This window comes from Melanotaenia boesemani, chromosome 8, assembly GCF_017639745.1.
Source record: "Melanotaenia boesemani isolate fMelBoe1 chromosome 8, fMelBoe1.pri, whole genome shotgun sequence".
Lineage (NCBI taxonomy): Eukaryota > Metazoa > Chordata > Actinopteri > Atheriniformes > Melanotaeniidae > Melanotaenia > Melanotaenia boesemani.
The window spans coordinates 17,639,914-17,667,857 of NC_055689.1; the positions used below are offsets into that span (position 1 = coordinate 17,639,914).

The following is a 27,944-nucleotide window of genomic DNA, read 5'->3' on the forward strand; positions in this document are numbered from 1 at the left end:
TATTTTCCTTTCTTTTTTTTTTTTTTTTTTTACAGCTGAATGAACATCTTCATTCTTATATCTCTGAATCTTTGAGAAAGGCCACGGTGTCTTCACTGTCCCCACTTTTCATGTAACCAATCATAAAGCCTGAACTGGTCACCTTGGTAACAAAGGTGATGGAGGAAAAGCATAGCCTAACCTATTGTGAGCTGTATATGTCAAATAGAAATTATTACACCATGATGGAAAAGCTCAGTTGTGGGAGCATAGCAGCCAGACACTGAGTGTTGCTGGTGAGTGATGTGTTTTTATCACCATGTGCATTGTAAATTGCTTGTTAGCTAAGCAGTCAACTCATTATAATAGGTTGGAGCACTTTTTTCCAACCATGCACGTGAGAATCGAGAGGAATGTGATCAATGTCATCTGCCTGTTTGTTAACATTATGTAGAGGCTACCAAGCTGGATTTCCTGAAATGTGGAATAAACAAAGGAGCATATGTGGGATAGCTTCCAGGATGACATTTTTTCAAATTGATGGCCATGGCAGGGGGTTGTACACTTCAGGTGCTTTGGTTTAATTGAGAGTTGGGATTAAGGGTCCTTGACATCCTTCTTTCTACTGTCAACCTGACATCCTTCCAGAGGAAAATATCCCAGACTTTGGATGAAATATAAATATAATGAATGCCCTTATGATTGACTTTGTTTGGTTTATTAGCTTGTTTATGTATGTTTCATACATACGTCTATACACATATCTATACACATATCTCCTCTGTCTTCATATATATCTGTCAATCTTCATATTTCAACTCCTGTTTAATCCTATACCACCATCTATATATGACCGTACCTATATATAGGTAGGCCTAGTATACTGTATAACATATGTATTTTACCATAGAATGTGACAAGACTAACAGATACAGACAGTAAGTAAATATAAAATTGTGCTTCAAAATGATTTAAACAGTGCAGAAGCATCAGTATGTACTTGGTTTGGCAATTATTCATGAATCTAAGAAGACTTTTCTGCCTCAAGCCGTTTTTGCATCTAAAGAGACAGCTGTTTGTTTTGTTTCATCAGTTTGAAATGAAGAACAGAGAAGCGTCACATGTTGCTTTAAGTACGACTGTAATAAAAACTGACCTTGATGAAAACTGGGAGACAGCTGACAAGGGAATAAAATAAACACAGGAAGAATAAAGAGATAAATCACTTAATTAAGTATGTTATTTTATTCTGAATCAGAAATTGTAAGCTACGATATTACCTCAGTGGAGTCTGTTACAAGGTAAATCTAATGTTAAAAATGTTAAAAGACCAACCACATTTTAAAATCAATGAGATATGCTGCACACCATGATTGTAACAGCTCCTTAACCATATACTCTATTGTTAATGTGGCTAAAGGAGGTATTCAGGGACACAGGCAGCAAATAAATAAATTTAAAAAATATGAGGCAGCAAAACAAGTGTCAAGCACAAATCCTAAACTATGATAATATGAAGATTACATGAAAGGGTTTAAAGAGATATTGAAGACAAGCTGAATGAAGATATGCAGCAGCTTTAGTCAGAGAATCATTAACATGTCCATTTAAATGCAAACAGACCTAGAGAGGTCACCACTGAAGAAAGAAGAAATACTTATGTGAGAAAGCACAAACACACACACACACACACACACAGAGAGAGAGAGAGAGAGAGAGAGAGAGAGAAACTTATGGTGTTGCACAGTTTTTGGTTTCATATTTTAAACTGTAACTCACCTTGAGAGTGCTGAAATTGGTCGTTTTAGTCTTGGTCTCGTGGTCTCTACTGTAAACAGAAAAAAAGGTTGAAGATTATTCAAAAACATATTTGTTCTTGGTTTGGAATTTCTAAAATCAACTTACAGACAGCAGGAATCAGATCAAATATTTTTAGGAAGCATATTTTTAAGAAGAGGATATTATTATTAATATTAATAATATAGTAACATTATTATTTCAGAAGGCCAAGTATAAACAATAAAACCAGCAAACAAACCTGTGTTTGTAATGTGTAAAATTGCATGTAAAATATGTAGATTTAAAAAAAGTTGAATATACCTAACAAGGCATGCATTTAATCAATTACACAATTTAATTTAGTTTCCCTGTTTGTTCCTTTAACTGAGACAATTTCCAACTGTAATAAAATGTCAATACAATCAGACAAATTTTGAGATGGTAAAACATTTTCTCTGGCTGTTGTTTTAAGAGCTTGGTCTATCTTTGCATGTGATTGGCCGCATGATGAGCCCATCAAAACAAAGTCCTGCCCTGACCTGCACTAATTCTAAAAATGAAGGTGGACAATATTTACTGAAGATTTGATTTTTTTCCTTTTATTCTCCTTTATTACAATGACACATCTCTAACTTATCACTTGGCAAAGTAGCTTGTGAGTTTTTATTTTTACCAACTAAGCTGAGTTTGAACCCATATTTTGCAGGTTGGCAGGTGTAAATTTGGAAAAGAGAACTGAACAGAGATGGGGATCTCTTTTAAAAGTTGTTGCTAATCAAACACTTGAAGATGTACTATAACTCTGAAGTGATGCTGTTTGTCAACATTGAAAGCACACTACAAAACCATGTGTAGCACCTGTATTAATTACAATTTCTAATAGATATGAAGGACACTAGAATGAGACATGAACTAGCACTTGATGCAGGCACTTGACAGAGGCAGCAGATGGAGGTGTGGTTTGTGTGCAAGCTTGTTATGAAGTATTACAGGATTTACCCTGTCCTGCTATCGAAAGCACTCATCTTAAGGGTTCCATTTATTATGCTTATCATCTTGCCATATTGTGCAGGCACTTAAATGTTCAATCAGCTTTTGGTCAAGCTCAAGTGTTTATTAAATATAGCTTTAAAGTGCTTGTGTGTGCAATATGTAGGCATGTACACAAAAAATAAATAAATAAATGTATGCACAGTTACAGCTGTTATCAATCCCCCTGAGTGGTTTCTATTGAACCTAGGGTCATTTTCTAGAGCTCCCCACACAGATACACTGTCTAAACACACAGAAATAAGCAAGATGCAAGTGAGGTGAATATTCACTCGTACAGAGAAAGAGGGAGAATAACTTAGGCGGATGCTTTGCAAGAATAAACTTAAAATTTACATCTACGTAGGTCAGCAAGATAGAATTCATTTTAGCTCAGTGCTTTGCCAACACTGAGAGGTTTTGAAGAAATTATATTACATACATACAAATATTACAATTGTAAATAATAGCCTGGATATAAAATAAATATCAAGGCTGCACACAAGGCGTTCCATAATGAGCATATCGGATTCGGTAACACTGCAGACTCACCAGAAGATGAGGAAGAAAACTGGTCCATTGAAAGACAATGAATTATGAATACTAAAAAGATAAATGTGGGAAGACAGGCCCGATGATTATTTTAAAAATAATGATAAAAAATGTCAACACAGACACACACAGAATTGTTGCTGCATTAAGGTGTGTCAGTGAATGACACCTCCCATTTAAAGAGCTGACAGAGGCAGCCCATTTACTGTGCTGAAAATGAGAAATGGAAAACAGTCCAAGGTAACTCAATCAGTGGGATGAAACCACAGAAGTCATCAGGAAAATAAGCAAAGGAGATGATATGCAATGTAGGACTTAGCTTATTTTGTATTAAGGGCTCTACACAGCTACTGTCAGAAGTTATAACCGACTTATGTGGCATGTGTGCACAGAGTCTACATATGTGATTCAATTTTTATAAAACTGAGCTCTTAGTTTAATCAGACTAAGAACAATCTCTTGTTCAGCTGGATTCAAAGCTGTTGTCCAGCCAAGCATCAGGGAAACAAAGAGAAATAGTGGAATTTACAGGTGGTGATTATGGATTAAGGTGTTTAGCACCGCGGCCTCACAGCAAGAAGTTTGCTGGTTCGAACCTCAGCTGGGGGGAAGTGGCCTTTCTGTGTGGAGTTTGCACGTTCTCCCCGTGTACACGTGGGTTTTCTCCAGGTTCGCCGGCTTCCTCCCACCATCCAAAGACATGCATTTTAGGTTAATTGGTAACACTAAATTCTACCTAGAAGTGAGTGTATTATTGTTTATTTCTCTGTGTTGGCTCTGTGATGGATTGGTGAACTATCCATGGTGTATCCTGCCTCTCACCTACTAAATGCTGGGTTAGGCTCCAGCTCCCCCGCCACCTTTAATGGACGAAGGAGTCAGGTAATTAATGAATGATTATGAATAAAAAATTCCTTTTCACAAAGAAAGAATGTGTTACAGAAAGGGAAAATCTGACAACAGTGCTGACAGATGATACATCCAGTCACATCTTTTTCTGGTAGAAGTGTTTGTGGGCACTTGGGTTATAAGAACCTGCATTTGTTACCACAGTAAGAGAGGCTAAAAAGCAAATCTCCTTTGCACAAAATGTTCGATATAGGTATTGGTACAGAAGGTTTTATGGGAGACATAATAGGCAGAATCATGGTTAGGCAAGAAGTTGTCACGGTTAAGCTTAGGCTAAGTATCAAGAAAAATTAATATAAGTTGTAAGTGTAATGCACACTCAAGTGCTGAAGACAACTCCAAGTTGTGTGTTGTTTTTTTTTTTTGTTTGTTTTTTTTTTTTTTCATCAGTTCATTAAGTCTCGGGGCCATCTGAAAGTTTAGGAGAAGCAAGTGACAAAAAAAGAAAGACAATATAAAAACGAGCGTGGGAAGTAAAAAAAAGACACAAGTCACAATTGCAAAGACAAAATGATTAGAAGATTATTTTCACACCAATGCTGTCCTTAGGAAATGCTAAGCCACAGTGACATGTCTGTAGAAACTATAAGTAGGTCTTACTTTGGCTCCTCATCAGCACTCAGATCTGGCACTGGAATATATTTCATATATTTCCTTCAGTACAGTACACACATCGAAGGGAAGGTTTATGAATTACACAAAAACTCATGTAAAGTCTGCATGGTCACTGAACTGATTCAAACCTGCAGTGATTTAATCAGTTAATTTTATGCACCTCTAGTTATGCATATAAAAGGGAAGCATTTTCTTTATCTAGTTTATGAAGCGCAAACCAGGAGTTCAGTGAAATATCCGATCTGCACCCAATTATGTAAAATCTATGCGCATGAAACTATCAGAATTAGTCATCATCCTCTTAGGGCAGACAGGGGCTCACATTTTATTAATTCAAATATAAAAAGTTAGACAGGCTTATTCTCTCTGGGAGAAGGATTCATCACTGCTGTTAATATGAGCCTTCTCATTGAAGTGAACAAGAAAATGGATATAGTAACCTGAGAGGGAGCAGAATGTAGATGATACAATGCTGTACAAACACTGACTGTACAGCTTATTGTCTAAAACAATAGAAGATAATCAGCAAATGAATCCTTGAAAAAGATTTGACATACTGTAAAGTATTTCAGTTGTATTTTTATTTATTTATTTATTTATTTATGAATGACATTTATTTATGACATTTATTTATTACAGGACCTATTTGTCCTAAACACAAAGGTGATAAAGAATGGGCAAAAAATATAACAGGAATTTAAAGTGTAGCATTATGTACATTTCCTCTGTTTGACATCAACATTTTCAGCTATTTGTTCTCTTTACAGAACAGCCACCAAGTGCCCACCTTAATTCCCCGGCCCATTCCTCTGGGGGCTCTTTCACACCCCTGCCTGGCATGACTCATTTTTATGACCCCCACTTTGGCTCCCATCGGCCCAGCCCATATATGCTTTAAAGCCAGCTAGGCACGTAAATCTGAAGCTTTAATTAAAATAGCTTCTTTTGTAATGCTTTCGATCTTTCTGTCCTCTCGTCCCTGATGACCTAATGGTGCCAGGAACTTCCCACTGCAGAGGTGATTCAAAAGGACTGTTCTCTTGAATAAAGGAAGCATGTTGCACTATGTTTTGATGAGTTGGCAAAAAAAGAGGCCACACCATCTTGCTTTTCCCTGACTTTCTGCATGACAAAAGAATTAATAGGACTAGAAGTTCCACTAATGAGAAAAATACACTAATTTAAAATGTAAAAACATAAATAGGATTTACTTTGAAACTGAAAGAAACTTCTGACTAATTCTAATGACAATTAACAACCTTGTTGTCTTTCAAGGTCAGCGTCTCTTGAGGAAAATAACGATTTGTGAAGCCAAATCAATGAAGCTTATTCAAGCCATTTTCCTCCAGTATTGTTCAGGGACTAACTTTGGTGCCATTGATTTGCTGATTTATAACTTGCATCTGGGCTTAGGTTTTTCTTTCTTTTTTTTTCTCTCTAAGAGAAGAGAAGAGAAGAGAAGAGAAGAGAAGAGAAGAGAAGAGAAGAGAAGAGAAGAGAAGAACTAACTTTTTCTAAAACTAAACAAGAGTCAGAGGAATACAATAACAGACTATACCAAAATTACTAATATAATCACATATGACCCACTGGGCTATTCATAATCTAAAAATTCAAGGATTTCAACGGGCAAATTAATTTCTGACCATTTCTGTACACAGAAAGCCAGTGAAGGCATGTTGTATAGGTTTAGGGAGACCCATAAAACATGGCTTCCATATGTACACAGCAGGACCTTAGCTCTGCCTTGCTCTTTTTCATTTCTTCTACTACTTTCTTCTTTCAGTCTGTCTTTCTTTCACTCATAAATTAGGGACTAGATTTACAAAGAGCACAATGCTCCATCCCCTACTTTATTTCCTTCTCTTCTATTACTTCCTCCCTTTTCTTATATTCAGCCCTGAAAGGGATGTCTGTCTTTTAACCAGTTGAATAAACGCTTCCACTGGTCTGTGCCCGGCCCTTATTATCAGATCATGACAATTAGCACCAGTGTCGACTTGTCAGTGTAAGTAACATCCTTAATGACACCCCATTTGGTGTGTTTTGATGTAAATTATTTGGTCTCTGAGCAGTGGACCAGTGGTGTTGTGGATGGGCCATAAAACTTATTCTCCACCTCGTCCATTAGACAGTGGACAGTATGCAGTTGTTTTGCTGCGCAGAGATTTACGTATGACCCTGATACTCCTGGAAGCTTACTGTTCGGTTTCAGAAGTATTATTGAGAAAAGGACAGAAAAAAAAGAATTCAAACACAATGCATGATAACAAAATTACATTTAATCCCATTGATTTTTAAGACCTTAGCTTAGGACTTGCTGCAACCTTTGTTTCACAGGTCAAGGTCAATAAAGTGTCTACATTTTCTTTTCCTTCTAATACATTTACTTGATCCTTAGTGTGGGAAAGGTGAGAGGTCATGCAGCAGCTGAACAAATCATTATGACAGAAATCGCACTTATTTTCTCAGCTACCTAAGCTCCTAAGAAGCTGACAACATCAACAATTCAATGACCAAACTCAGAAGGACAAAAGGGAGACATGGCAACAAAAACATAAAAAAAAAAAAAAAAAAACAAGATTTCCTTTCAGAATAACTGGATAACAACTTCAGCACCACGGACAGTAACTTTACTTGACTACCAATCAAGCAGCAGATGAGGGCCCAGCAGAAAAGTGTGTATCTTTAACCTTTGTCCACTAGCAAGTTATAAATATTCATAACAGGTGGGCAGGCAGATATGTTATCTTAGCAAGCAAGCAGCGTAGGCACAGTCTGAGCGTTCATTAATATCAAACAGAGCTGTGGAAAACGATAAAATATTCATCTAATAGTTTACAAAGCATAGTCCAGAGATGTGCTGTTTTGTTTTTCAGGCTATGACTGAGTCAGTGAATGTTTCCAGTATCTGTAATAGATGTGAAACCTGTTGTTAAAGCCTTTGGTCTTTTACACTGTTATTGCTTCTGACAGCTAAAAGTGGAATGCACTGTGAGGCCAGTGTTTAGTTTTATTGAATGTTCACAAAACAGATTCATTGATCTACAGTCAGTGGCGTGCAGGTCACATTGGTTATTTGTTGTATCAATCTGAATAACAAAACTATTTTAAATGACCTCTATCACAAAGAGACCTGGATAAATACAAAACTAGAGAATAGGCTATTAGGATCTAGCAAAGCCACTTTGTATAATTAACAGCATTTCAGGAACAAGGTGGTCACATTCAGACTAATGCATCTTTGATTGTATTTGCTGTCTTTTAAACTGGCCGTTTGTCAAGACACAATGAGATCAGCAATGTTAAAAAAAAAACAAAAAACTATTCAGTAGAGCTTTGTGAAGCAACAGCAGGAAAGCACGCAGACCTTCCTACCCATAAAACTGTCAGACTGACCTTCACTTACCCTCAGTATTGATGGTCCAATCATATGGAGAATATGAATAAGTACCTCCAGGGATTTCTAAAATGAGGTATAATTCCTGGATATGTCTAAAGGTAAAAGAATAAATCATTATGTGACTTTATGGCATCACCCTGAGAGCTTGGGAAGATTAATTTCAAAGTCATGTTTTCCTCACTTTCTCAAACTCAATAAAATGTTGTGGTCAGAATAGTGATAAGAACATTGATTTTACCGAATGAATAAACATCTTACAAACACTTAACACAAAAAGGTCGACATGTGTCTTGTCTGGAGTGTATTTCTTCTGTTTAGAAAAAGTTTATCAAGTCACTGTGTACAGCCAAAATATTTCTGCATTTCAAACACCCATTTTGTCAAGTGTCAAGTCTGCAAAACAGCCACCACTCCAAACCTGGAAATGCCACAGGGTTGCTTTGTTGCTTCACCAACATGTATGAGCCAAATGCCATTCCACATCCTCATTTGAATAAATTGGATCTTGTGTATTATTGTTAAAATCACTGAAATTTATATTACAACAGTGCATGAGCAACCTAACCCAAACAATGATTTTTTTTCCCCCTAAACATAACTAAGTTTTCTGCAGCTTAAGCCTACCTTTATAACTTAATGAAAGAAGGTTCTCCAATGAAACTATTGTGTGTTCTTTTCACCAGTATGTCTTTGTTAGTTATTGTTTTTACCTCAGTCTTTTTCCATTATGAAGTCAGTCACTGTTTTCCCTCTTGGCTTGAGCTTACTTTCGGCCAACCATCCTTCGACCAACACAAAGTGACAACTCCAAGGGCTTTACATTGTTAGCCTTTTGGAGGACTGCACAGCTGTCCATCTATGCTGAAAACATACTTGTCTGTGGAGGGTGAGAGCAAGGGAAATGAATAGCTCTGAAGGTATAAAATGGTTCTTGTATGCTTGTTTGTATTCACATTAGTGAATGGAAAACTAGTCAGTTTTTTATTTTATTTATTTATTTTGATCATTTAGTATGTCATGCAATTAAAACATCTACTTAACTACTTTATTTGAACTATAAAAGAGAAAAGGCAAAGTAAACCCTTAATACTTTCCTTTTTTTTTTTTTCTTTTTTTTTTTTTTTTTTACCAGGAAATCGTTCTTCATCAGTCTCTCATAGAGAAAACATCAGACGACCACTGCCAATGGCTCTATTCTTTCATTGTTTCTTCAGCTCATTTATTCATCCTTGGCTTTTCCAACTACAAATACATAGCTGTATTACTGTTTCTGGACCCCTAAAAGACCCCATTGTGCTTAATAAACTCTTTGGACCCATCTGCACCATTACTGTATCATTCAAATACTGTGGAAAGCAAAGAAACTACAACTTAACTGTTGTATTGTTTTTAACTTTGTGATTCATCAATACAGAATAATTGAAGAAACAGTCTTTTCTTTACAGGGTCTATGTTGTTATGGCAAAAACTTGATGCAGTAAAACATTCAAAGTTACTTAAAGGGGTAGTGCACCCTAAAATGTGTTCTTTGAGCTGTAAACATATTATTTAATTGTGATGAAAACCACCTATACTGTTGATAAATTAAGTATTTTTTTCATTTCTAAAAAAATAGATTGTATGGGTAAAAAATGGCTTATAACGCCCCCTAAAGAGGAAAACCAGGTTTTGTTTTTCAATATGTGGAGCCGTACTTGGTGCTTCATTATATCACGTGAAAATTTTAAAAACCTCGTAGTCCCCTCTCTCCAGATGCAAATAAATATGCATTTTTAAGATTTCTAGGTAGGAAAATAGACCAACTTTACCCTATATACAACCGCTAGCACAGTTGATGAATTTCCCTTTACACTGACTAATTATTAAAATTTCAATGCCAGCCAGCCTGTCCATGAGGGGTGCTGTACTTCATTAGATGCAGATTGTTAGGCATAGTTTTATGGTTAAGCCTAAAACCTGTAAAAGTGACAAAGAATGCCAGGCTGGCACTACTCCACAATCATAGCTGAAGAGTAGTGATGAAGGATGCTAAAAATATCACTTTTCTATATATTTAAGTTCATCAAATGGAGTACCTTAAAACGAAAGATTGTTTTTTTTATTTTGTTTGTTTTTTTTGTTGTTGCTTCTTGTGAGGACTTTGCAGTACTACAGTAACAGTTTAGTTGTCTACTGGAAATAAATCTGATCTCTTATTTCACCTGAGGGCAACTTATTCATCATCACCACAAGCTGAGTTGCAAGCATACCCTTAACAGCTGAACATATGTTAAATTAACTCAAAGCTGCTATGCGTGTCTCCGTGTTAATGTGGCTGCTGCAGTATGGACTTGAGCAATGTTGAAATCATTGTGTGTATCTTACTAGATCTGACTTAGTCTAGGTTGCTATCACAGAATGTAACAGAAAAGAACCAGGGTGCCCATTCAAACATGGCAATGACGCATTCAGTTGCCACCAGATTAATGGAAAGCACTGCAAGTCTGAAAGGGGCTTTATTGTAGCAAAATGAAAGCAAGCCATGAGCCTGCTTGGCACAGAAATGATCCAAAGCCATTTGATTCATCTTCTGTACAAAGATCTGCTTGTGACTCATGAAATAAGCTTTGATTTCTGTATATTAAAGAAAATATCAGGCCATGACAACAATAGACTCCCATTTTAATGCCTGGATAAATGAGAAATAAAGGGAATAGTCGAAATAGAAAAACTAAAACCCTTTGTAGGCAGAAGCCCATATTCCTCATCTAATTGTATACGTCTGAGTATGTTGATGCATTACCCATGATCACAAGAAACATTAAGTGAATATAACTGAATATAAATAGGAAAATAAAACACAAGTCACAAAATGGGGTGATGCATTACTTGTCACAACATACAGTCATAAACACAATCATTATGTGAATGCTTGGTTTATACTATATTTGTATACTGACATTCACGATGTCACCACTTCATTGTGACAGTTAGGTAATCACAATGACAGGGGCTGTATTGAATTCATCTGAAATACACAGCAAATAACACATTTATCTGTCCAGTGTGCTGGCAACGATGACTATAAATGTCTAACACAGACACATACTTGCATGCACATAAAATGCACAGTCTTGCTGAGCTTGCCAAGAATGAAGAGGTGTATTCTCACTCAATGCAGAGCTGAAATATAGATCTGTTGTTAGGAAAATGCACAATGCATTTAAAAGAAAAAAAAAAAAAGAGGACAGTGGGTTACCTGGATTTTATGCAGGTTTCTTTTGTTTGGTATAAATAAGCACTCCAGTAACTGAGGAGTTTACTCATAAAATAGGGAAGCAAAAGTCTTATGCTTTCCATTTTCATTGTCTTTGTGTGAAGACCATATCTGTGGTGTGAGGGGACGAACTGATTACCGATCTGTATCAGTGAGAATGCTTTTCACAGCCCATATTCTTTGCCAAGGCTTCTGTCAGAGGGGCCCTAAGAATTTTGGTCTTATTCCTGATTAACATTCATAGCTCTGCATATGGGCCAAATGGAAATTCAACCAGTTTTCTGACAGGCATCAGCATATTTATGGATCAGAAAATAGTGCGAAAGCAATCCATGAAACCTCATGATTTAAACTATGTAAACTGTCAATGACAGCAATGTCACAATAGCAGCACATTTACTACGGAAGAAGTGCAGGTGAATGCTGGCATTTTTGAAATACCATTAAAATCAAACCTACTTATAGGGAAAAATGGTCCAGATTCTTCCTTATCTTTGTCTCATAGGCACTTGAAGCGAACCATAGATGCAGTTTGTTGCAGCTGAAGGAGACTAAAGAAGTTCGTAAATTTCGGAGTTGTTTCCCAGCTTGTCCAAAGAGATATGTGTTGATCATAAACATAGAAAGTGCCCCTGTGTTTGTGTGTTATTAGTTTAGCTTAGGGATGCAGTAACACCACATTTTTACAAACCGCTTGCAAGTACAAGTACTTACATTTGAGTACTTGCCAATACCAAGTACCAATATGAGTACCTATAAATCTTGTTACAGTTCACTGGTAAGGTGTGTGGACCAGATACAACTGAATAGGTAATTGTGTGTGCGTGGTAATTCAGTTCTCTAAATGTATGGCTGGAAAACTGTCAGTTATGTCAATTATGAACCTGTCAAGTTTGACAGCTCTAGTTTTTTCACATTGGTATCGGGTTTGTAGTATTGGAGCACTTTTATGAATAGCAAGTACGAGTACACACACACCGTATCAGACTGAAACCCAATACTGGTATCGGTGCATCCCTAGTGTAACTGGAAGCTGTTTGCTTATAATCTTGCCCACATCTGATCTGACCAAATATCAATAGAAATCAAGTGAGAATTGCTGGTAATTTCTATGAGAATTAACCTCAACTTGCCTCAAGTAGAATTAAAATACACACGAAATCTAGAACAACATATTTTTAATTTTCTTTTGACATGCAAGTAAAACAAGGTTAGTTTGCTAACATGGCAATTTCAAACTTTATTATTAATCACTGCGAATTCAATCTTTTACAATTTTAATGAGCAAAAATTATAATAAATAATGTACAGTTATAATCACTGAGTTATAATATTTTGGACATTATCACCATAAAGCTGTTATATTTTGATTAAAATATGCCTATTTAAATGTAAATGTGACTAATTTCTGTCATCCTTTTAAAACATTGTCTTTGGATGGTCAGATATTAAGAGATTTTAGGCTTTATTTTTCTGTAAAACTCTACATTCATCTAAGCTTGATTGAGGGTACTTTTGACATAGTTAAAAGAGGTCCATTGATCTGAGATGTAGATTTATTAATTCAGGGAGATTATTAATAGGTATGAAGTCTAATCATATTGAGGTTGTTTCAGCCTTAACCTTTGAAATAATGTCCCATATCTTTCTTTGAGCAGAAATTTCCTTTGGTTCCTTTCTAATAGTGTAGGAGATAAACAAAGTGAGTTATTGAAGACAAAACTTGAAAGATAGGATTGTTTATTTTCTTTTTACTGTGTCCGTGTGTGTGATTGTGTTTGTACAATCAATCATTTTATCAGACAAAATGTCAAGATGCAAGACAATCTGAGTGCCAAGTTGCTTCCTTGTACATTTATCAAGGCCAAATATTAGGTGACCAAATCATGAAGCTTGAGACAATGACAATATTTAAGGGATATTTCTGTTGACAAGCCCATGATACGCCATTTTTATGATTAGTGGTCATTCTAACACAGCAGTCTGTTTATTTTCTTCAAATTTGATACCATTTAGTCGATACACACACCCATACACGCTCAGTACAAACACTTACAACTTATTTCAGGTTTGCAGGGAGGCTGGAGCCTATCCCAGCAATTAACAGGAAAGAGGCAGGGTGGATAGGTCGCCATTCCATCGCAGACAGAGAGACATACAACCAGTCACACTACATTCACTCATAGGGAGAATTTAGAGTGACCAATTAACCTAACACAGATGTCTTTGGATGGTGGGAGGAACCCAGAGTAGCCAGAGAAAACCCACGCATACATGAGCTGAACATGCAAACTCCATAGAGAAAGGCCTTCTTGCAGTGAGGTCACAATGCTAACCACCACACCACCATGCAGCCCACACACAGTGAATAGTGTTACACTGAATATGTCTTCAACTGACTGTAAAAGAGCACCATTTGAGTTTTGCTTATCTATTAGATGATGCTGAGCTATAAATTCTATCAGAATTTTTAAACAAGTATATTCTGGTCACAGCATTAGTCCTGATTAATGCTAGAATGTCCTCAAATGATTCACGCTACATTATTTCAACGCCCCATTAAAGCACCTAGATGTGGCAGACTCAAACCTCCCACCAAAATGACAAAAAGAAACACTGCAGCACAACATGGACTCCCGGTCATGCATGGATCCTCTGCGAGCAGCACAAGATCAATGAGAGCACTTTTTACTTATTTCTAATTTTCCTTTAAACCAGCAGGGTTGTCCACTCACCAAAGGGAAAAAATGATCTATGTAGATCTCATTAGCCCCATATGATGATAGACGTACAGCCAAATGATTAATGGGCGGCTGGAGAAACAGGAGAATTATTGATGTGACCTTTAGGGATGCCTCTGTTCAGGCTTCCACGAAAATTATTCAATCTGGTATTTCCATCCTTTTTTCTTTTCTTTCTCCGTTTCAAGCTATCGAAGAAACCCATCACACAATAGAGCCATTTTTCCGCCCAGAATATAAAGAATATGCATTAAAACTGCTGTGAGAGTTCCAAGGTTTTGAGCAGGATATGCATTATTCGGACTGCATTAAAATACTCTGTCTGTATTCATCTGTACTTATGTCTATAAAAATCTTAATGAAATCACGGATGAACAGTCATCTGCCATTTTGATTTTATGGGCACAGCCTTTGTGGGGGAAAAAAGTGAAAGTCAATAACAGTGTCATCTTAGATGATGAGGTTTTAATGATGGGGAGCTATTCAGTCACCTTTTCACAACCCCAAGAGAGATAAAGGACCACCAACTGTGAGCAAGGACAGTGAAGGAATTAATTTAACATTTTGAGTGAGTTCATATGTGAGTGCAGTGGATGCAGTGAAGTGTGAGCAAGTGGTGTAGATAAGAAGTCAGTAAGACAAGAAAGGAGGACAGGTGTTTGAGGAGGAATCTGAGAAAACGGAGCACACAAGAAGACAATTTATGAATTCTGCTGTACATTTCCATTATTTACACAAGGGAAATGGTACAAAAAGGACAAAAGGTAACAAGAGAGCAATAATAAACAAAAGAGGGAAGTCCTGCTGGTATAGAAAAATGAGGGAAAGAGGTGGGAAATTATATAAATGAGGAAAAGAAAAGAGACAGATGGTAGATGGAAGGGCCAAAAGCCTAGCAAAGATGACTCAACAGAAAACAGTATAAATGAAGGAGGAGAGATGGGTGGGAACATGTGCACCTTTACAAACTTGCAAATAATCGGTTTGAACAAAAACAGATGTTTGCAGTTTGCCTCAGGCCTTCCCACATTCTCTGACACCTCTGACAGTCCATAATCGATCGGGGAGCTACAGCCTGATTCATCAAGTTCACATTGAACATCTTGACCTGCCAACATCAATTTGAGAGGCTCAAGAGTACTACAGTGATTGATTTGAGGTTTCTATAGGAAATACATTAAGATGTTTTACCAAGTCAATGCAATACATAGCCATATAAGCAAATTGATCATTTTCCATTGTATCAATGTGCCTGTTACTTTACTTACTTTACTGTTAAATTTACTAACAATATATCATATGCTTGTGTAGTAAAAATAAATAAATAAATAAATATTTGATAGGATGTTGTGCATGCCCTGTGATGGACTGGCAATGGCTCTACATCCCCTATGACCCTAAATTGGATTAAGTGCATAGATGGATGAAATGGTGCTACTGATCTCAAGGGACTTTACTGTCAAAAATCTAAAATCAATTCAGACTTTTCTTTTTTTTAAATAAGATTTTGTCATAATCTGCTTACAACAACCATCATGCAGAGCCTGTGATCAAAAACATGTAAGACAGGATGAAATGCCAAAGATACAGAGAAAAGGTCAAACACTTCGCTTTGTGATTTTATTGAGAGATTGTGAATGCTAATCAAGTTAACAAATGCAAAAAAAAAAAAGACTAGAAGCACATGTCAGGACTATAAATCACATTTTAATCAACTTCTAATCCACATATCAAAAAAACAAAAGCACAGTGAAAGAAGGAAGAGTGGAAGAACAATTGTTCAAGTTTTAAACATTGTTTAAATTTTAAACTTTGGAGAATTAACTGAAAATATGAATCTTTGCTGCATGTGTAAAATGAGACTAACTCAGAATAGGTGACTTTAATCAGTTCTTTCATTTAAAAGGCAAAATTATTAATGAAAACTCTTTATAGTCTTGAAATATGCCAGTGCCATCAGGAAAGTAAAACTCTACTGATGGAATAATCTGGTCATTCAGGTAGTCAGCTGACTTTATTCTTTGGGCTCATAAAGTTGCTGAACCTAGACCTGATCATATGGAGCAACCCTTAATCATGGCACTGCCTCTACAGGCTTGTACGGTAGCCACTAGGCTTGATGGAGGCATCACTTCCTCCTCTTCTCTTTGATGCACCTGATGCACCTATCACTCTTGAACAGGGTAAATCTGGACCACATGACCTTCTTCCATTGCTCCAAAGTCCAATCTTTATGCTCCCTAGCAAAACTGTAGCCCTTTGATCTAATCAGCCTCACTGATAAGTGGTATTAAGGCTGCACAGCTGTTATGTCCCAATCCGTTGAATTCCCTTTGCAGGGGGAAACTCAGCACTTCATCTGGTGCTTGTCCTTTCTTTTTGCTCACCAGTAAAAAAAAAGGTTAAAAAGTTGTACAATAGAGATCTTTAAAAAATAGTAATTTACAGAAATAGGATCACCCCTTTTAAGTATTTAATCACCTGTTACCTGCTCTATAAAAGCATTTTGACAGTCATCATTCTGGTTTTAATACCTGTTCAGGAAACTGCTAGAGAAAGAAAGGAACAGACTTGTGGTTAACACCCAACTCAGTAAATGTATCTGCATTAAACTGTGTTGATGTAAATGCTGTTTCTTGTTTCTGACCATAGTCACTTGCTGGTATACCACATAGCCAGACTTAGCTGATATATAACTTTGGTTTTCCATGTTAAGGGAACACAGGTTCTAACAGTGGTATCTGGAATGGTGAATAGTCCAACCTCAGTTACACAATACAATAAGCTGGCCAGATGAAAAAGTAAAATTTTTGACATTTTATTAGCTGTGTGTACAAACTGTGTGCAACATACTTATTAGAAGGCATGGACTAACTCAGGACATTCACTATTAAACATAGCTGTGAGTTTTACTGTTGTTTATTTGCAGTTTGACTTTACCAAACATTTAAGTGATTGCAGATGATGATCATTCAAGATTTTTTCTGTATATATTGTTTCCTCAAAGGTGATGCTTTCCCACTATCCTTTCAGTTTTTGTTAAAGCATTGGATAGTCCTTAGCTCTTTATTTTTTTCTTTGCTTGATGCATGCCAATGAATTGACCCTTCTGAACAGAATTGTTTAAGGTTCTTTAAGAAATAAGAGTCTATTCACTGTATTTGTTAGGGTTAAATTACTTTTTGCCAGCTAAAATGTAATCATCCATGTAGGAATTATCCAGTGGGAGACGCCTACCTGTTTGCTTAGTTAAATCCAGGTGGTGATTTATTTTTTTGGATGGGCACAATATGTTTATGAGTTGTCCTGGACTGTATTACACATGCTAACTTTGCATTTATATTGTAGTATGCTATTTCAGCAGAGGTGATGCACACACACACACACACACAAAAAGCATGGGCAATGTAATAAAGTGCATACAGAGGAGTCTTGCCGTGTAATAATATGGACTGCTGCTAAGCAGTGGCTCCTAAAAGTTTCTGGCTCCAACAGAGCAAAAGATAACCAAAAAATTTAAAGAAATTTTGTTATCCGTGCTCTGGTTGTCCTTATTAATTTATATATATAGTTTGATAAATCTATTTTTTCAAAACTTTAAAATGTTGTTTTACAGATTCATTGGAATCCATCAGATCCAGATTCATTGGAAAAATATGATCACTGTCACAAAAACAAAACCAAGTTCACCGTAGCCAAATGTCCAACTAGAGATGTCAAAATGCCTGATTCCTTCATCCATCTGCTTTTATTAACATTTCATTACAGCATTCGATCAGGCCAGTTGAGCTGAATAATCAGAGCAAACAAGGTTTTTTACGGAGGTGTAAATCTCTGAATATGAAAAGGCAAATTACTGTGCAGGTCTTTAGCTGAAACTCTGATGAATAAACTAACACAATTTGACCAAAACCAAGACAAATTTTAGCCAGAAAGTATAAATATCAGGTGCCAAAATTAGCACTGCTTTACTGTAAGAGTATAATCACACTACTAATCAGCACACACACAAAGGCAATATTGTTAAAAGCAGTCTATAGAAAATCTAAATTTATTTCTATAGCACCTTCCAACAACGCTCAAGCTGACCAAAAAACAAACAAATTCAAAACACATTAATGCCATGCTTGATGACAATTTGATATTTGATTTCAGCAAAGTAAAACAGCAAGATGGAAGCAATAAAGAATATGGACAGGCTGGGATGTGCATAAGGCCAATATGTAGCCATTGTTTAAACATAAGCATTATGAGATCAAACATGTTAGATTTCATGAGAACATTTATCATTATGTTTGTTACCAGGAGATACTGTGGTTTATAAGGTTGTAAACTTTATTTAAATTGTATTTTTATTTAACTGTTCTTGTGTTATTTTTTCGCAGTGGAGAATATCTTTACTGACGAGCGATATGTCTTACCCTTTAATATAATAGGAGGCCTCCGGGGACTTAGTGGTGTATTCTGCTGCTGTGGACACACCATAATATTTGTGTTGCTGTAAAATGAATGCATGTCCCAGCTGTGTTGCAAAAACACTACTGCTTTCTATCCATCTTTGCTCTCAGTTTCATTCCCCATTATACAAAGATGCCACTAAAGTAATATTACAACAAAGCGTGAATAGCTCTAGTCTGGCCTTAAGTGTATCTTGATGCAGCAAGGGGATTTAATTTTCTAAATGGCTTTAAGAGTTAGTGGACATACATTGTAAGGCCTTTGAAAGAGCCAAGTTAAATTTAGTCATGCTGCTTAATTGCATGCTCCCAGCATTCTTAAACAAAAGAAAGCTTCAATGTGTGTCAATACTTTTATCTTTTTACTTACACTTGCTATGATTCATTAATGCAACAGTGCCTCGAGAGGTTAAAGGATTTGTGAGAGAAGATTCTGGTCATTTGGCAATGATAGGTACCCAACATCAAATAAAATCATAAAAGATCAGAGGTACAAAGAAGTGACCCCTCCTACACAGCACATACAAAAAAGAAAAAGCCGGTTTAGTCAGTAAAAACAGACAGATAAACAGTCACCTTGAAAAGAGACTTAATCTGTTAAATGGATGATACTAAAAATATACAATACGTTCAGGCAAGGATTATATGGTTAACAATATGAGCCAATTTGCTATGTTCTTGTTAAAACATATGTAAAAAATAGACAAAACTATTTTAGTTGTGCAACTCTAGAATTTTGAGGCTTAAGTAGATGATTTAAAAAGAGAAACATCATCTGTGGCAAGTAGAGTTTCTCACACATCTAACAAACAGATGTTCTTTATCATCCCCAAAGGGAAATTAATTTAGATGAATTCAGAATAAGACAACAAACACCAAAGAATAAAACTGTTTTTAAAAGACAAGATTAAAAAAAAAACTATATTTTTCAAATTTATATCAAAACATTTAAAGATTCAAATAAGATCAGATTTGATCAAAGTGAGTTAAGTCTTTTGGTAAATCAGTCGGGAGAACGGCAAAATAATTTTTTCCAACTAGAAAAGCCTTCACTGTAACTCATTGATCTTTTTGTGATGAATAAATACCATGTAGCATCTACAGAAACTTATTTGAAACTGTTATCACCCTTTAACTGTCTGTAGCTGCCAGTATATAAAATAGATCAATCCATGTCATGTGGATTGGCCAAGATTGTTTATTTTAGAGACCTATAGCATAAATTATCTAATGACTGTGATCTTAAAATCCTTTGTAATTGTAACATTATTTGAATATCAAGAGCCTGACTACCAGTTAACACTTAAAACAACATAAAAAGCAAAGTTCATAAAGCGTAACATATTACCAATAATATATTGTAATGCATATTTGCTATAAAAGCTCAGATGAAGACACTGAACTTTGGATTGAGGGAGCTGATAAATGCTTTGTCTTGCAACCATGAAAGGTCAGAGCTCTCATTATTTACAACACCAGATCTTTCTCATGGCTCAGTGACACTGACCTTGCACAAGTCTCCTCCCCTCTCTCTGTTTATAACCAGGTGTGAATGGGTTTTGTTTTCTCTATACACTTGCTTATTGCTGGTTAACAATACACAGACATACATATCTGTCTACACTTTCACACATGCAGAAACACATTCAAGCCAACAAGTACGCATTAACAATACAGAGCAAATCTAAAGCCACAGGAGTGACCTTGGTCTAGATTAGCAATGGTCCTGGAGGAGGAGACCACATTCATCATGCCTCTGGGAGATCCACTGTATGCTGGTTTTTGCATACTTCACCAACATTTCATAATTTAAGTAAGTAAGTATACTAATCAGACCCACCACATTGTTCCTGTCTAGTCAGGTGAACCACTATTTCGAACTGTTAAGAAAAGCACAAGCATGTTTAAAAAAATACTATCACCATCTATTTCAACAAATCAAATCAATGGAAACCCATCCTGAAGCCAGTCAGGACAGGAATGAAAACATATGTTTCACACTGAAAAGTGTTTTGAAAAGCTTGAGTTTTGTTTTTCAGTCTTGTAAAGGATTGTTGAGTTTTGTTGTAAGTGATTACAACTATGGTAATATTTCTTCAGGAGAAAACATTATTAGCTACTGTCACAACTAAAGTTAGCCTGCAGCTGCTATTATAGGACTGTTGTGGTTTTAAACATCAGTGCCTTTGACACAAACATATAGTTTATAGCAACATGCATTCTCTTGCAAGAATATGACTGCATCACCATTTGGCTGATTTAGTGTTTACATTTAGAATAAATGTTTTAATTTTTAAACTAAAAGCAGTCAGATAGCACAGAGCTCCACCAAGCCATAGGGTCACTCACCTGATAAAAACACCAAGAGGCTCAACAGCCCACGCAGTACCCTCTATATTCTGAACCTTCTGGATCACCAGATTCAGAATATCAACATGATCTGGGTCAACAAAAGTCAGATTATAACATCTAATATGAGGTTGTGTTTTTTTTGTTTTTTTTTTCTTTGTTTTCTGTTTGTTTGTTTGTTTGTTTGTTTTTTGGCCAGTAATTCTGGGCATTATCTGATGAATTAGAAACTGTAATAGCAAAATTAAAAATAATTCTACAGTAAAGAATCCTTTAAAAAATTCCAGGACCGCCCCCCAAAATGTAATCACGTATTCCTTTATTCCATTTCCTTAAATTTTAATCAAAACCTGTTTATAACTTTTTGAGTTATGTTGCAGACAGACTGACAGACTAACGCAGCCAAGAACATTAAAAAAATTAACAGAAGCAGAAGAATGAACGCAGAATAAGCTTTAGCTTTGCCCCAACTGAATGAGGAAGACTCAGATAAAAGAAATAATCAGCTCCTCTTACTACAATAAGTTTAGACCAAGTTCAGACATCATTGACAAGATGCTGACACAATATCCATCTATATCTGCTACTAGAAGATGGCCTTTTTCCATTGTGGAGATTTCCTGAAAATTTAATCATAATCCATCCATTACTTTTTGAGTTTTATTGCTAACAGACAACATTTCAGAGGTCATCTCTCCAGAACATCTTTTTATAGGCCAAATTGATTGTTGCATCAATAGTAAAGATTGAAGATGAGAATAGAGGAAAGAACATGGTGTTCATAGGGAGGCTATCTACAGGCTAAGTAAAACATGGTGAACGTTCTCTGCAATGACAATTCATTAATATGTTAGGCCCCTAAGTGATTTCAATGAAGTGACATCAAAGAATATGCTTCCTACAAAGATAAAAAAAAATTACACACCAATCCCAGCAGTGTGGCAGCACAGCTCCACAAGCACTTTAAAGCAATTTTCTCTGAAGTTAACTGTCAGAGATACTTGTCTTTCAATCACCTCACACACACACATCTAGTCTAGCTCAGGGCCAATAATTCCAGTAATATGGAGCCTTAGTTAGATTATTTTAGCAAGTTTATGAGCACAAGGTATCAATCATCCACAATGTCCCCACTTTATCAACTACCGAGAGCAGTAGCTCCGACCACTGCTGATGATTCACGATAAAGATAATTTGGGGATTTGTCTAATGATACTGCTGAGACAAGCAATCTCTGCCAACTGATGCTGCACACCGCCATTATGCACAAGGCCAGCACAGTTCACTTCAACTGAATCTTTAATGTGAAAACCCTAGGTGTTGTTTTGATTTTAGACAAAACATGTCCTTGATGAGTTATGCCCTGCGGAGGCACTTTTTGGATTTATGAGTCACATCCAGCTGCCTGCAGCGCTTAAAAATGGTAAATCAGCATATAAATGACTGCATTATTGAGAGCGCTAAGAAAACATCAACCCACATGTCCATTATATTAATTGGACTCGCCCTCACTATGGCACGCAATGGGCTCCAGTCACTCCAGAGTCGAGTGGTGATAAATGTAAGACCGTAGTATGAATACAGGCTTGGCCAATGTTATAGCAGAACATGTGAACAACTGCTCTCTTTTGTTTATACTGACCTTGTAATTTATCAGTGGGATGCAGGGATGGTGGAAAATGTATAGGATTAGCAGAAGGTGGAGGAAAAGAGGTGGAGAGATAAGTGGAAAGAGGCCATTTAAGCCCCCCAAAGAAAAGGGGACTCGTGAGTAAACATTAACGCACCACAGAGATGATGTGGATAAAGGGATGATAAAGTTCAAAGATCAGGGTTTTAATCACTTTGAAGCAGGGATACTATGTGATTCAGATATGAAGAATTTCATTTTTTTAAATTAATTTATTCATTTAAAGAGATTATGTGATATTTGGAATATATATATAAAAAATACTGGGTATAATTTACTGTTTTTTCCTGTTTGTCAGAATTTATTGTACTACATCATCTTTAAAAGCCATGTGAAATGGTTCTATCCAAGAATTAAAAGCAGTCTCAAATTCAGAAAGATCATGTTTTACCTGCGTAAATTGGCAAAAAAATATAATTATGTCATCAATGTAGCTGTAACACAGAACAAAGCAATATTTTTAATTCTGACATCAAGACAAAAGCAGCCATGTACCAGTGATTTTTAGTTACCTCTGCAAAGGTCATGTATCCGGCGGAGTTGGTTTGCTGGTTACTCATAAAGTAATGAGTGGATCCTGATGAAATTTTCAGGAAATCTCAGAAATGGAATGAGGAACAAGTCATTAGATTTGGGGGGTTGATCCAGATCACCAGCTGGATCCAGATTTTTTTTTTATTCCTGGATACATTAGAGCTTCTAACTTAAAAACTAATCCCCACAATCATTGGCAAAAAAAAAACAAAAAAAAAAAACAAACAATGACTTGGCAGAGGTCTGTGCTCTCTGAGTGCTTCTAGTTTTAGATTATTTCTACCTAGCATCCTTTTAAATCAAAGCTCTATTGTGGGTTTTTTCCACCAAACTGGTCTGGAACCACAGCACAACTTAAAACTAGTTATTTCTGTTTAGACTGCCAAAGCACTCACTACAGCACCGAAAAACTAGTGAAACCAACTTTTTCCCAGGATAGAGAAAATAAGCACTTAAATTTTTAAATGTTTAAAAATCCAGAAGCCATGTCATATTTGATCAACTTAATTCACTAGAGAACTAAACTGAGCCACAACATGGATGCAAGTTTGAAGGGGCAGAGCACTGAGATGAGCTCAGTGCTCCTCTCATTTTCCTGCTGTTTAATGCTTTAAAGCACCAGTCAGTCACATCTGTGGATGCTGCCCATTGCACCATATAGAGCTGCATTCACAATCACCATTACAGATGACGTTTGAAGTGTTTGCAGCTATATATATTAATATTGTCAGGTTTTTTTTATAGGATTAATTTTGCATTTACATATCAAAAAAGCATGTAAAATTATTGTTTGTATCATCGTTCATTAATACTGTTTATCTTTTAAAAATACTGGTTGGCTTTGCAAAGTCAATGCCATCTGTTGTTTGAAACACTGTTTTTCAAATGAGACTGGTGATGTCAAGACATTAATTTGCTTATAAAATTAGTCAGACACTGTAATCTGGTATTTCTGTGAAGATAAACTGTCTCCCTGTGCTGCAGTCCTTTTCAGGGATGTACAATATACTAGAGCAGGGGTCACCAATCCTGGACCTCCAGGGACATTGTCCTGTGGGTTTTAGATGCTTCTCTATTCCAACAAACCTGATTCAAATTAAGTGGTTCTGCAACAGCTTGTTGTATACCAGATACTGTATATTTCTCACTGTTATAAAAAACACAGAGGGTACCTATCTCCATTTTCCATTTAGACATTTTTAGAAAGAATAAAAACATTGTCATATTAAACCAACATATTACCCAGCCCAACTGATTCAGAAGTGCATCAACTAAAAGAAACATCTGGTAATATCCTTTTTGTCATACTCATTTTTATTGTCCAAAGCACAAGTAAACAATGTGTGGTCACACTTGTACACACACCCGCCAATGGCCATTTAGGTGCTCTGGCAACCAAATTTATCCAGCAGGATAAATTGAAAAAAATCAACCATTTACATCATAACAGTAAATATGCAGAATAGAGTGTGTAGCACATTAAAGTGGCAAAATGCCATTATAAATAAACTTAGGAAGGCAAAGACCTACACCCATTCAATATACTAAAAGCCTCGTCAAGATGCATTTAAAAAAAAAAAATTAGAAGAGCAGTAAAATAGAAGAGCTGTGCACATGGATAGCAGAAGCTCATGGTGTGCCTCAGCTCTTCTTAATCACTACGTTTCCCTAAGTATTAAGTATTGTAGCCACATTTAGAATTTAGTACTTTTAAAGTATGTTCCTGAAAGAATTAATGCAGCTCACCACATCAACAAGGATTAGAAAACACACTTTAATTGCTGAAATTGATTCACAAATGCAAAAGACTTGATAACAGGAAAACCTGCAGGGAATATTCCCAAAGATAAATAGACACATTCAGAATGAAGCCCACATGACAGACTGAAACAGAAGAAGATGAGCACAACACAGCATGACAAAGCACCAGGTATTGAGACAAGGTCATTTTACACTGCACCTGTCAGGTCATAATAGCTTTCTTGCAAAACAAAATAAATAAATAATAAAAATATCCATGGTGACTACACACCACACAATTTATTGTGATAGCCAAGTTTGTTGACATATTTTATATACATGTAAAAGGTGTAGGCATGAAGAATGTGGTCATTTTTAAATCAACACCTTTATTAAAAGTCAAGTTCATTGGTAACATCATGTATCTGGATTGTGTTAAAGTTTTAACATGAAGAACTTGGGATGAGGTGGAGTTTGTGTAGCTTCAGATTTCCCATTTTTCCTCTTTGGTGTTTGCCTATTGCTTCCACCATATAAATTATTTACTTAGCCTTTATTTGTATAGAACTTTTCCTTTATACATTGTATAACATAGAATGCATGCACAATTAAGAAATAAACTAGAAGCATTCAGAGAGCACAGGTTTCTACCAAGAAGACAAGAAAAAACTCTAAAAGGCCCAACAGCCCACCCAGTACCTCTTACATTTTGAATCTTCTGGATCACCAGATCCAGAACATGAACATGATCTGGGTCAAACAATGTCGGATTAGAACATTAACCATGTCGTGTCATCTTGTTTTTTTCTTTCTTTTTGTTTGTTTCTTTGTTTTCGCCAGTGATTGTGAGCATAATCTGATTAGTTAGAAGATATAATGGCAAAATTATCCCTAACTCCCAAAAGTAAAGAATCCTTTAAAAAATTCCTGTATCCATACGGTGATCCAGACCACTCCCAAAATATAATCACTTGTTCCTTTATTCCATTTCTGACATTTTATGAAAATTAAATCAAAATCTATCCATAACTTTTTTAGTTATGTTGCTAATAGACAGGCTAACGCCGCCAAAAACATAAAAAAATTTAACTGGCGCAGAAGAATGAATGCATAATAAGCATTGGCTATGCTCCAACAAATGAATGTGGAAGACTCAGATGGTTGGAAAGGATCAGTTTCTCTACTAACCAATCGACCGACCGACAGTTTTATTGATCCCAAAGCTGGAAAATTAGGACGTTAGGAGTACAGATCTTTGACAAGATGCCGAGGCAGTATTCATTTTTAGCTGCAACTAGGAGATGGCCTGTTGCAGCTTTTTATAACATTTTGGACATCGCTGGCATAGCAAGCCTTTCAAAAGTGGGGGATTTGGTTTTGACAATAGACAATCAAATATATAGCATTAACTGACCTTCATTTAGGTGAATGTCAGATGTCCAAGGGTCAGTAAATGCAACATGTAAAGTACTTCTGCATTGTTGTGGATCATTTTTACCATGTTCTCCATCATAATGCATACATACAGCATCATCTCGCCATCCATATACATGGTATTTATTTATTTATTTATTTATTTATTTATTGATTGATTTTTAAAGAAAGATTTTTCTTTTCTTATTCAATGAAATTTATAAGGGGTCATTTTATTGTTTAAATAACTGCTCTTCACATTTTTTTAAAGAATGAATCTTTGTATATTTCACATACATTTTTGTCCATTTGTTTTTTTTTTAATCTCCACACCTGCTCCTAAAACACAATAAATCAGTTTTGTCTATTCTGTAATTTCTCCTCAGTTTTCCCACTATCCTGATTTAATGTGAGAAATTCTGAACTAGTTCAGACCATAATACAAACTGAATAAGACTTATTTTACTCAGAGGCATGTAGATAACATTGCAAATTTTAGTCCTAAATATTTAGTATTGTGTCTATGAATAGACAGGGGAAAAAAAATATGCAACAATAACCCTGAGGGTTTTGATGTGAACCTCCACAAAATAAATTTAAACAAAATTCAATAAAATTTAAACTGATTTGCATATGAAATTATTTGTTCATTTTCACAATTATTAAAAATTAATGAGGCTGTGCTTTTACCTCAGCCTTACAAAAGAGTAAAAAACAAAGAAAGAAATATTTTAACAAACAAACTTATTACCATTTGCTATTTATGCTTGCAAAGTTTTATATCTTCTCTTGACCAAGAGCAATAATTATTCAAAAGACCAACAAACTGAGAGATACAGGATCATTTAGCAAACACATGAGATTTAATTCATACACCACAAAAAAAAAAAAAAAAAAAAAAAATATGGCACAGGTTTATAGCAGTCATAATTCAGCCATGGGGTATATTCATGCACAATCTGATGCATTAGAGGAATTTATAATCAGCGAAGCAACACCAGCTACTAATAAATATGTAGCACTCTGAGTGCGACTGCGTTTCTGCACTGAGATTTGATAAACAGCAAAGCTTGCAAAGCTGAGTTACTGACTTATGCACTTACGCAAAATGTCATCTGTTTATTAACTAATAACCCTGATAGAGAAAAAAATCTCACAACTCTGATATGTTCCTCCCGGTGCAAATAGTCAATCTTTTCCTCTATTCACCTTTACTTTCAGTCCATGTTTCTCTGACATGGAGAATTCAGAAGCTTCCTCTAGAGGACATATTCTCTGAAAAATCATGTTTGACTTCACTGCTAAGGTAACTACATTTTTAAATAAATCACTTGAATATAACAGAATTTTCATTGTTGCTCAATTCACTCTCTATTGCTACTAATTATGACTGACGTTTACAAAATTGCACGCAATAACTGAAAAGGCACTTCGAATTTAATTCAAACATTTTAATTTCAGTATGCCTTAAACAAACATACTAATATTCATCCTTCCC

At 35.8% G+C, this 27,944-nt stretch overlaps 1 protein-coding gene across 5 annotated transcripts in view; it reads right to left on the reverse strand.

Annotated features, from left to right (window-relative positions):
• tnr (tenascin R (restrictin, janusin)) overlaps positions 1–27,944 on the reverse strand; it is a 174,927-nt gene that overhangs the window by 112,240 nt on the left and 34,743 nt on the right. For all 5 annotated transcript variants that reach the window (XM_041993317.1, XM_041993320.1, XM_041993318.1 and 2 more), the window contains exon 2: positions 1,759–1,807. The gene's annotated coding sequence lies outside the window, so the exon portion shown is untranslated. The remainder of the gene's footprint in view (positions 1–1,758; positions 1,808–27,944) is intronic.